The 12,768-nt window shown below is 28.8% G+C and overlaps 1 protein-coding gene across 4 annotated transcripts in view; it reads left to right on the top strand.

Annotated features, from left to right (window-relative positions):
- The window catches only part of mmd (mind-meld), a 453,937-nt gene that overhangs the window by 392,637 nt on the left and 48,532 nt on the right, over positions 1-12,768 (top strand). The window lies entirely within an intron of this gene.

The following is a 12,768-nucleotide window of genomic DNA, read 5'->3' as shown; positions in this document are numbered from 1 at the left end:
ATAAAGTATAAAGTAAAATAAAGATTCTTTAGTTTACACTAGAAAAACTTAGTTAGTAAATTTAAATTTAAGTTTAAGATATTTAAAAGTATTAAATCATTTTAATTTTAATTTTAAATTAATTGTTTTAATTTGATAGTTTTAATTCATTTGTATGTTAATTAGTGTTATGTTTTAATTTAAGTTTCATGTTTGATTTTTTTATATGTTTTTAATTGTTTTGTAATACTTTTAAATACCTTTTACATATTGTTGTAATTTGATGTTTTTTGATTTTAGAATTTAGATTTAAGTTTTAATGATTAACAAGAGTATTATTTTAATAATTAATTTAATTCATGTTTATTTTTAAAATTAATTATTTAATTTAGTTATAATTATTGTGCAATATTAAGATATATTAAGTTTTAGAAATAGTCTGATTATTTATATTATATAATTTTGTAACAATTGTTTTAAATTTTAATTTCACATTAGATTTAGTGTTTAAATGTGTTTTAAGGCAAAGAATTTGATTTTTAGGTTAAATGTTAGTTTTGATTATATAACATATTTGTAATTGTGTAGAAATATTAATACATATTCTTTTAATAAGAAATTTCAATTAAATGTGGTTAAGGTAGTATTTTAAAATTTTATATTAGAATTTCTAAATTATTTTAGTTTTGGAAAATTTTGGTATTTAAATGAATTTTTAAAGGAATAATTTATACGTGATTGTGTGTACTTTTCGGGAACGATATTTGTTACGTGGTAAATCTGTTCACATGTAGAGAATTAGAAGTCACTTTCAATGATTTGAAGTTCACGTGGAAACTTAGCGGTTCTTGTCTGAATGAAGTTCTTGTGTTGAAAATGAAGTTTTGGTTTGGAATCAACCTCTTGGGGTTTTCCAAAAAGCTGTGGGTCGAGGAAAATTCCACGACCAAATTTCAATAGATTTCCTTTAAGGAATAAAAAGATCTGTTTTAGAATTTACACTTGTTTTATTGGCACTAACTCTTACCTTCTATTTTATCAATTATTTGTATTTCACTTGAAATTTGTTTAAAAATTTGCTTTTTATAAAATATATTGACTTTTATTTAGTTTTAGTAAATTAATTTTCTTGTTTTGGTTTTTTTTGTAGAAAATGTCTTTAATTTAAGCAAGATTATTAAAAAAAAAACTTTAGGATTTAAATTTAATTTGACCAGCATAGACTTATTGTCACTACGTTCACTTTAATAATGAAATTTAAAATTGGTGTAAGATCATTAAGTGCGTTTTTTAATTATGTATTGTGCAGTAAGAAAAACAAAATAGAATAGATATCAAACATTAGACGGTACATACGTGCGAAAAGGACAAAACAAATTTAAACTTGTAAAACAGAATTATTACCATATATGGTAATGAATTTGGCGATCTTAATGAGCGTAATTTAAATGTTACAAACATATGTACATACATGTGTATACGTACTGATCGATTGGGAGAATCAAAAGGGATTGACAATTGAAAACAAAATTATAGCATGAGAGAAGGTAATAGTAAGGCCAACAACCTTGATTTATTTTTCTGTTTAACAGTGTGTTTCACAAGAAAATTTGCAGTGAAAATCTTTTAATATGAGAAATGAGAAATTAAAACAAAAATCGCAACAAAACTGCTTCGAACTGAAAATATAATTATTTTTAGGACGAACGGTAAAACGATTTTTCCTATTTGAAGATGTGTTAGAAAGCTATTTTTGTTATTCTTTAGGGTACGTGGGGCACGATCCACGAAAGCCGGGTAAAATTTTTAAGTTTTCAAATCAGAAGAATGAAATTTACCAATGTATTTACCTTTAAGATCTTCTACGCCATATAAGTTATTTCCAATCTTTTCTCTTATTTTGCACTTCAAAAACTTTGGCATAAATTTCCTATTTATCCTTTTCGACATATTACTAAGTACGTGGTTTTTCCTAAAAACAATTTGACCTAATTTAAAATCTATTGGTCTGCTTCGCAAATTATAGTTTTTACTTGATTTTTCATGAGCAATATCTAAATTCTTTCTAATTTGCTCCCTAATTTTTGTCAACTTATCAACGTTGTTCTGAATACTAACATCTTCGCCAGACATACATCCAAGTTTCTCTAAAATTTTATATGTCGAGCCATGTAACACCATATTCTGACCGAACATTGCATAGTACGGAGAACATTTGATTGAGGAATGGTAGTCACTCCTTAGAATGGATAGAATTTGGGGAATATATTTATCCCATTCACCATGTTCTTTATGATCTCTCAGAAAGCATCTTATTTTTGTTACAATTTCGCGATTAGCTCGCTCGGATGCGTTTGAGTGAGGTGCATAATACCCAGTTGTAATGTGCTTTATTTCAAATAGTTTAAAAAAATTGGACATTTCCTTTGAAATAAATTGTTTTCCGTTGTCGCTATGGACATACCTTGGAACACCAAACATTGGGAACAATTCAGTTTGAAAAAATAATATAATATTTGAAGTTGTAGCTGTTTTAAGCGGTTTGAGGAACAAAAATTTTGTCATATGATCAAGGCAAATGAAAATTGTGGTGTTTTTTGCTTTCGTCAATGGGTAGGGACCCAGAAAGTCACAATATATCCTTTCAAAAGGCCTATTTGTCAACATTTGGTTACCCATTAAAGGTCTTGTGATCTGGTTTGTCGACTTTATACTTTTGCAAATATCGCATTTTTGAACAAAGGACTTTACGTCCTGAACCATTGTCGGCCAAAAGTATTTTTGACGAATTCTAGACAAGGTTTTAAGAAAGCCTCCGTGACATGATGTTTTCGAATCATGAGCTGTTTGAATAACTTGTGGAATAAGAGATTTTGGAATCCAAAGTCTCCACAACTCTTCCTCATCTTCTTCACCACCTTGTCTAAACTTTATACGTTTAAAGATAAGATTGTCAGAAATTTTTAAATCAGGTAACAATTCCTTTTTCTCTGCTACAGTTCTCTTAAGCTCCTCATATTCTTCAGTATTGAAATCTGGTGCTAATAAGTCTATTTCATAAGCCTCATCTGATACAAATACCTCATCAACGTCTAGTCTCGATAGACAGTCTGGTACTACATTCAAACGCCCTTTTCTATGTTCGATAACGAAATCATACCTTTGGAGCTGAAGGCTCCAACGGGCCAGTCGTCCGCTCAAATCTTTTTGCGACATGAGCCACTTAAGAGAGGAGTGATCCGTTAAAATACGAAAAGGGAGACCCTCAATGTATGGGCGAAACTTTTTTACACAAACTACAGCCGCCAGACATTCTAATTCTGTAACAGTATAGTTACTTTGCGACTTATTTAATTTTTGTGAGACGTATGAAATCGGGTGCTCGTTTCCATTGTCGTCATGTTGAAACAAAACACCTCCTACACCAACCTTAGATGCATCGCATTGAATAACGAATTCGTTTTCAAAATTAGGCTGTGCCAGTATAGGTGCTGACGAGAGGGCCAATTTAAGTTTCTCAAAAGAGGATTTCGCACCATCAGTCAAGTTAAAAGGCTTTTGGGATTTTCGAAGGCAATCTGTGAGAGGACCGGCAATATCAGAAAAGTTACTAATAAAGGACCTGTACCAATTTGTCATGCCAATGAACCTGCGCACTTGTTTTGGGGACTTTGGTAAGGGGAATTCTGCAATGGATCTTACTTTTTCAGGGTCTACCTTAAGACAGCCATTCCCAACAATGTAGCCCAAATATTTAATTTCTTTTTGGCAAAATTTGCTTTTACCAATATTTATGGTTAGTTTGGCAAACTTTAAACATTGAGCTACTTGAGACAAAAGTTTCATATGGGTCTGAAAATCTGGACTACATACGAGTAGGTCGTCCAGATATATGAAAACATTTTCCCTCAGTCGTGACGGAATAACTTTGTCCATGAGTCTGCTCATGGTTTGGGGTCCGTTGCAGAGACCAAATGGCATAAATTTATAATGATACAGGGGTTTCCCTGGGATAGCAAAAGCCGTTTTTTCTTTGGATGATTCCGTAAGTTTAATTTGTAGGAATGCATCCTTCAAATCTAAACCAGTTATAAAAAAGGTGTCCTTTAGTCTACTCAATAAGCCGTTTATGTGTGGCAAAGGGTAAGAATCTTTCTTAGTGACCGAGTTAAGCTTCCTGCAATCGATGCATAGTCTTACTTTGCCAGGTTTCCTGACTAAAATGGCAGGTGAACACCAAGGTGAGTTGGATTCTTCTATAACTCCCATATTTAATAGCCTGTCAATTTCCATATAGGCTTCTTCCTGTCTAGGTGGAGACAGTGGGTAGTGCCTGCTTTTGATTGGAACCGCATCACCGGTGTCAATATGATGCTCTAGAAGTTCCGTGCAACCTAGGCCAAGTTTTTCATAACATGGAAATTCTTGAATTATCTTCTCTAAATCTAATTTTTCTTCAGGAGAAAGGTTATGAAAATTTTCATTTTCAATTTGCTCTAAAGACAATTCAGAAATATGTGAAGAATTTGGGGAAAGTATATCTGGGGCAAGAGCGAATTGTCGCCAAAAATTTATGCCGAAATATGCATTTTGGGCCAGAGTCGGAACTAAATAAAAATCTATGTCCTTGGTAACACTTTTAAAAAAAATAGGCAAAGTACAATAACCAATAACTTCTTGTTTAGTATTGCCAGCTGTTTTTATTGAAGACTTTATGGGCTTATATGGAACGTTAACTTTTTCTAAAAATGACAAACAAGACTTTCCCAAAACTGAAACGTTCGCCCCTGAATCAAGCAGACCAATTAGGTGTTCATTAAAGACCGTTACCTTAGCAAATGGTCGGTCGTCTGATCCGTGGATCAAGGTGGATTCTATAATTTTCCTGAAACGTTTTCTTTTTTTATATCGAAGTCTACATTTCAAAATTTTGAAACTAGGTTTCCTGACTACAGACGAAGTTTTGTGAATAATAGAAGAATAATCAGTTTGTGTACATATTGAGTTATATTTTGTTAATTCAGACTTATCAAGGCAATTATTAGTTTTTTCGAAAGTGTTCGAATTTAGTTTGAACTCGGGGTTCTCTGGGATGGACGAGTGTCCCCGGTAGCCACTTCGCCCATTTGTTTGTTTCCCTGGTTGTGATTATTCGGACATTTTGGGGTCAAAACGCCCTTGTTACCACACTTGAAACAAAATGGCTTTTTTATCTCCAGTGAGCAGTAAATATACGAATGTCCAAACAAGGAGCAGTTCCAACACTGAATATTGGAATAATCGTACTTCGTTTTTCTAGACGTATAACTTATTGCTTCAACTTGTGGATCTGAAAGATCAGAATCTAAAGACTCGGATGAAAAGAATTCAATTTCACTTAGGTTTCGAGACAATCCAGTGGGATTTTGAATTTTTGTGTCTCTAATGACCTTTTCAGCTTTTCGTGCTGTATCGCGAAATTGATTTATGTCTCTGGTTTCTGCATTAAATAGTAAAAAGCGTAAGTTAGGATTTATATTTTTCTTTAAAATGTCTATTAATGTCACATCCGGAAGTGGGTTTTGTAGTCTGAGATTCATTGACACAATTGTACAATGGAAATCATCATACGATTCTTTATACTGTTGTCTGCGAAGCGACATTTTCAACAATATATCATGGTCAGATTCGAGATGACCAAACTCTTTTGTAATCGCATGACGTAGTAGAGTATAATTTACATTTCTGTTTTGTTTGGTAAATAACCAGTACCAGCTCTCAGCCTTTCCTTCTAAAAGGACGTGGAAGTTAGAGAGTAAGTGTTCATCTGAGCACTTGGACCTTGATCTAAGTGTTTCAACTTTAAATAGGAAATCTGAAACTGATCCCAACCCATCAAAGGAGATTTTCCACTTCTCTAATTTGACGTTATTATCCACATTTTGATAAGAATCAGTTCGGTTGTTTGATGAATGATTACTATTTGAAATCGGGGTATTAAAACTTGAAACATTTTGGTGGAAATTTGGTCTAGATGTGGTTGGTTGGTCTAGATGTGGTTGGTTGACAGAACCAATTTGTGAAATACTATCTCTAATGAAGCTAAGCTCCCTTCTAAACTCTTCACGTGTGTTCCTCATGGTTTGCTCCATGAGAGCAATTAGAGAATCGAAGGGTGTATTTGTACTCGAATTCATATTATCATTGTTAGAAATAACTGGGGCATTATTATTTTGGCTCGCAGATTGTTCATATTGGGTATTAGTTATAGGATTTATTCCAGTAGCTGAAACTCTGCCACTAATTGGAACAAAAATCTGAGCTTGTGCTGAAAGTTCGGGATTATCCATTATTTCTATATCTCTGAAAAGTGAAGAAGTAGGTAAACTACCTGAACTTTGTATTTCCTCGGCGGGTCTAGGAGCAGAAGCGGATATATTTAAGCTATTTGAGCTTTGGGTTCTTAGAATGGGTTTGTTTTTATTTGACGTATTGGCAGTAGGAGAATGCACTACTTTAGGACGTGTCTTGGAATTAGAGCTTTGTAGTTCGATTGAAATATTATTTCCAGAAGCAGATGAACTTCTTCGCCCTCGAATTCCAGTATTACTTAGATTTCCCCGCGAAGACTGCCTGGTATTCATTACGAATAAGCAGAAAAAGATTTTCTTAATAAAATTATCAAATGTTACTATGACTAATAATGGAAAAGTTTTATAAAGAAAATGTCTATTTTATGAGAATAAAGCTTTTGTGAAGAGAAAATTTTATTAAATTGAATTTATGTTTTAATAAAGAAACCTACACGAATGGGTTTAACCTAAAAAAAAATTAATAAGTAAACAGAAATCCTATTTGCATAAATATGGAGAAAGATCTGCACTATTTATTATGTGAAAATGTCAATACTTGGTTTTTAGAAATCAATATATAAATTTTTAGAATATAGTTAATATAAGTAGTAAATAATGTTAATAGTAAATTTTATATTTAAGATTAAAGTTCAACACAGATTAATGAGTTTTTGCAATAACAATTTCATAAACAATTGGGAAAGATAAACCAAGATCAAAAATATACTAATGTATAAATAATATGTCATCATTAAAAAAATAGTGTAACGTATTTTATAATCTACAAAATACATGTCTACTTTTTTCAAAAAAAATACTCTATGACGCAAATTTTCAATACGCAACATTGAACACAAATCAAAAAATGTTATTCTAATGGACTTTATTGAAATTCTACACCACTGTAGTTTTATCTTTGTAATTTAAATGCAACAAGACCGAAAATGTATTTTAGTACATGGACTATTTAAAAACAATGAAAAACTTTAATTGGTTATATATTTAGTCAAACACATAATTTCTAATTATTGCAAATAGATTCTAAGATTTGTAAATCAGATGAAAACTATGTCTAATAAAAGAAATTAAGCATTTTAGCTGGATATTTGCAAGTTCTAGACTTGAAGAATATTTTTAACCAATGTAAATAGATTTTATAGGAAATTTAACTTGTCTAAACATAAATTTATTTGCTCCTTAGAGCTTTGTATTGGCTTGCAAGGTCCTTAACTAAATGTCATAAGTGTTAGATACCACATTGGGTACAGATTTTACATCATGACTTTGCAGAGGCCTATCCGTTGGGCGCCATATATGTTACGCGTCGTTTCCGAAAGAATAACAAAAATTATTGAATATTCGTCTTGACAGAAATGTGTTTATTTTCTAAAGAAAAGAACTTGGTTAAAGGCAAGTTTTGGTGTTTGACTAGCTCAGTGGTCTGTACTGTTCTTAACCCGATTTCATGACGCAAACATATAATACACTCTCTTGCCTTAATATATCACAGAGTGTATTTAAAAATAAAATATTTCAACAATTAAAACTTCAAATCTATTGGTGCAAGATATTAAGCACATTGGGGTACAATTTTCCCACCCTTCTGACTATAATTATGTCAGACGCCTTGACAGAATTCATATACCCTTAATTTTACTTCTGTCCCTAAAAAGATGACATATTACCTACTTACAAAAGCAACCATTTGTCTGGTCTATCCTTCCCTTTTTAAATAAATTAAGATTGCATATTTTTAAATTTTAAGAATACAAATTAGTGTAATATTTATTGAGAAAAGAAAATAAGAAAAAAAAATGATCATAATAAAAACAAAAGATACTCATTCATTGATAAAAACAAAATAAACATGAATGAAGTTGAAGAAAATAACAAATTTAAGAAAATAATAAAAGTAAAGAGAATGGGGACAAGGTAGAATCGGACTATCGGACAAATAAATGAGAAATACTTATATTAAGCTAAATAATTACAAAAAAAAATATAATGTGTTACAATTTTACTCACAACCAAAATTATGATGTTTCATTTCAATATGTTCCGATCGGAGGGCCCAGCAATCAAATCATACTGATGAAGTTGTTGTTGTTGTTGTTGCTTTAAAAAGAACTTAGTTTTTTGCAATTAGAGTGTTTATATTATTAGAGAAAAAAAATAAAGTATAAAGTAAAATAAAGATTCTTTAGTTTACACTAGAAAAACTTAGTTAGTAAATTTAAATTTAAGTTTAAGATATTTAAAAGTATTAAATCATTTTAATTTTAATTTTAAATTAATTGTTTTAATTTGATAGTTTTAATTCATTTGTATGTTAATTAGTGTTATGTTTTAATTTAAGTTTCATGTTTGATTTTTTTATATGTTTTTAATTGTTTTGTAATACTTTTAAATACCTTTTACATATTGTTGTAATTTGATGTTTTTTGATTTTAGAATTTAGATTTAAGTTTTAATGATTAACAAGAGTATTATTTTAATAATTAATTTAATTCATGTTTATTTTTAAAATTAATTATTTAATTTAGTTATAATTATTGTGCAATATTAAGATATATTAAGTTTTAGAAATAGTCTGATTATTTATATTATATAATTTTGTAACAATTGTTTTAAATTTTAATTTCACATTAGATTTAGTGTTTAAATGTGTTTTAAGGCAAAGAATTTGATTTTTAGGTTAAATGTTAGTTTTGATTATATAACATATTTGTAATTGTGTAGAAATATTAATACATATTCTTTTAATAAGAAATTTCAATTAAATGTGGTTAAGGTAGTATTTTAAAATTTTATATTAGAATTTCTAAATTATTTTAGTTTTGGAAAATTTTGGTATTTAAATGAATTTTTAAAGGAATAATTTATACGTGATTGTGTGTACTTTTCGGGAACGATATTTGTTACGTGGTAAATCTGTTCACATGTAGAGAATTAGAAGTCACTTTCAATGATTTGAAGTTCACGTGGAAACTTAGCGGTTCTTGTCTGAATGAAGTTCTTGTGTTGAAAATGAAGTTTTGGTTTGGAATCAACCTCTTGGGGTTTTCCAAAAAGCTGTGGGTCGAGGAAAATTCCACGACCAAATTTCAATAGATTTCCTTTAAGGAATAAAAAGATCTGTTTTAGAATTTACACTTGTTTTATTGGCACTAACTCTTACCTTCTATTTTATCAATTATTTGTATTTCACTTGAAATTTGTTTAAAAATTTGCTTTTTATAAAATATATTGACTTTTATTTAGTTTTAGTAAATTAATTTTCTTGTTTTGGTTTTTTTTGTAGAAAATGTCTTTAATTTAAGCAAGATTATTAAAAAAAAAACTTTAGGATTTAAATTTAATTTGACCAGCATAGACTTATTGTCACTACGTTCACTTTAATAATGAAATTTAAAATTGGTGTAAGATCATTAAGTGCGTTTTTTAATTATGTATTGTGCAGTAAGAAAAACAAAATAGAATAGATATCAAACATTAGACGGTACATACGTGCGAAAAGGACAAAACAAATTTAAACTTGTAAAACAGAATTATTACCATATATGGTAATGAATTTGGCGATCTTAATGAGCGTAATTTAAATGTTACAAACATATGTACATACATGTGTATACGTACTGATCGATTGGGAGAATCAAAAGGGATTGACAATTGAAAACAAAATTATAGCATGAGAGAAGGTAATAGTAAGGCCAACAACCTTGATTTATTTTTCTGTTTAACAGTGTGTTTCACAAGAAAATTTGCAGTGAAAATCTTTTAATATGAGAAATGAGAAATTAAAACAAAAATCGCAACATGCTTTGCTTTTTATTGCGATTGAGGAACAAGGCCATAAAAATCTTAGAAAAAATAAAGTTGTACATGATCACCGGAATAATTTAAATATGATTACAAGTTGTTTTTAACTACATTACGGTAATAGTATATTAATATGATTGTGGCAACCATAATATGATCATTCAAATGATTGTTGCAGGTTACAATTGACATATTCGTAATTTTTTATTAATTTTTTTTTTTAAGATTTGGACACACTTTTAAAAACAAATGGTAGTAAATTTGTTCAATTAAAATCTGATTGGAAAATCTAAAACTTAACTACATTTTTCCTTCATGAACTATTGCCAATGAGTTAAGTAAACAATCCATTATAATAGATAATAATGGGACAAGATAGATTTAACAGTTCAAATATAACTCTCATTGTTGAAAAGATATTCGAAATTTAATTTAAAAATGTAAATCTTTTTTTACAAAAGGTCGATAAATTAAACTATAATTTAATTAAAGTTTTTGTTATAACTATGATTATGATTTTTTATGACAAAAAAAAATGCTTTTCCTGTTCATTTTTTACAAATTCGCATTATCGACAATAAAGGCTGTCCAATGCAAATTAAATATATTCAAAAGCTCTGTCCAATAATAAACATTTATGTGAATATGGAAAATATTTAAGATGAGATTTATAAATATAAGATATATTATGTTTTTATTTGACCAACAAAAATTATTTAATTAGTCTATGATTCTTAATTAGTATCCCACAAAGCTAAACACATATTCGGCAGCTGATTAATTTACATCCTTTATTTAAAATAAAAAACAATTTAATTGCTGAATAAGAATATTGGTACAAACCGAAAAATTAATTTAGCTTTACCAAATTGTAGAAATTTTTGAAAGCACTCAACATCCAAGTACTTAATACAAAATGATTGTGATTTCAGCCAACAAAATGAAAACAGATGTGGAGCTGCAAGATTCAAATATGGCAGATGAGTATGTGGATTGCCAGCTATATGGGAGGGTATGCAATATTGAACTTAGCTTTTGATAACATAGACTTTAAGCTTAAATTATATACAAAATTCTGAAATAATTATTGAACTCTATATATGGCAAATAGTTAAAAGAATCTTAATAAATAATTATAGTCCCAAATATATATATATATGAATATACCATACTAGTTTAGTTAAACTCCACTTTACCTTTTTAATCCTGCCTCACTGTATTTATGTAGCAGCGAGCGAGACCTTGAAAAGAACTACTTATTTGCTTTACGTGCCCTTAAGTATTGGCAAATGCTGCTTTTACTCTTGTGCACACACTTTAAGTTTCCAATATGTAACATTCTCTCGTCCTCTTGCAAATGTAAATAAATATGCTCTTGATTTTTAGCAATTTCTTTCTTTTTTTTTTGGTTTTTGGTTTTTGCTTTCAAATTTCTTTTTGCAGCTACAGCTAAAGAAAATATAAAACACATTATTATTTTGATTGTGAAAACAAATAAAGCATAAAATGTTGTATTTACTTTATAATCACCATTTGATAAAATGCCAACAATAGAATGTCTGTTTGTATGTATTTACTGTAATGACATGCAGAGATATGAAATAATAAATTGATTTATGTTTTTTTTTTTGAATTTTGTATACCCATATTTTAAGTATCAAGAGTTTCGATATTTCAAATTAAGTTTATAATGAATTTTAGCTTTAAGTTTGGTTTTAGTTTTTATGCAAAAGTTTTTACAATTTTTTTTTCAAAATTCTTGTTGCCAAATAGAACTGAAAAGATCATTAATTCCATGAAAGATTTATAAAAAAAATTCTACTTTTTGATCATTGGTCTTCAAACTTTGTTTATATTTGACATTTCTATTTAAAATTTTTCAAGTTTTGTAAATTTCGCGATTTAATTCTCGATTTTTGAAAAGTTTTTTGTTGCTTTTCAATTCTTTACAAGATATGACTACATAGAGAACATAGAGCGGAAACTCGAAAAAAACTCAAACAAAAAAATTATTTAAAAAAGTTACACATAAGAGTGTTGTTTTTGTTTTCACATAGTTACTAATACATTCTCACCACTTAGGTTTTCTCTATGTATGAATACATAAACTTACACACAGTGTCGAATTTTGTCACTTTTCGAATATAGAAATTGAGAACAAAATCGAGAAATTTTCAAAATTTAAACGGACGTGGATAAATGGCTATAAATTTTGCCAAAAAATTAACAAAATCTAATTTTAGTTTTACTGGTATATTAAAAGTAACAAAAAAAAAGCTATTTTATATTAAGAATGTGTCTTAAAATTAAAAAAATATTTAATTGAAGACCAATTTTATACAACTGAGAAATAATATCGGATAGAAAACGAACTAGAAATTATTATGTATAACAAATATATGGATCACTTGATATTTTATATAATTTCATATTATTCTCAAACACTTGATATCTCCTACATAACCAATAAAAACCTACCTCCTAAAAGTATGCCTCACAATTCTTAATAATACTTATTACTCCTTATTATATACATTCTACATTAATTTAAATTAAAATACAAATGACTATTAATAAAAAGGTTTAAATTTGATTAATTTTACATGATAAATGTATAATTTTAATTACTTAATTTACT

This window comes from Calliphora vicina, chromosome 4 (assembly GCF_958450345.1).
Source record: "Calliphora vicina chromosome 4, idCalVici1.1, whole genome shotgun sequence".
Classification (NCBI taxonomy): Eukaryota; Metazoa; Arthropoda; class Insecta; order Diptera; family Calliphoridae; genus Calliphora; species Calliphora vicina.
This window is presented reverse-complemented; position numbering and strand designations above follow the sequence as displayed.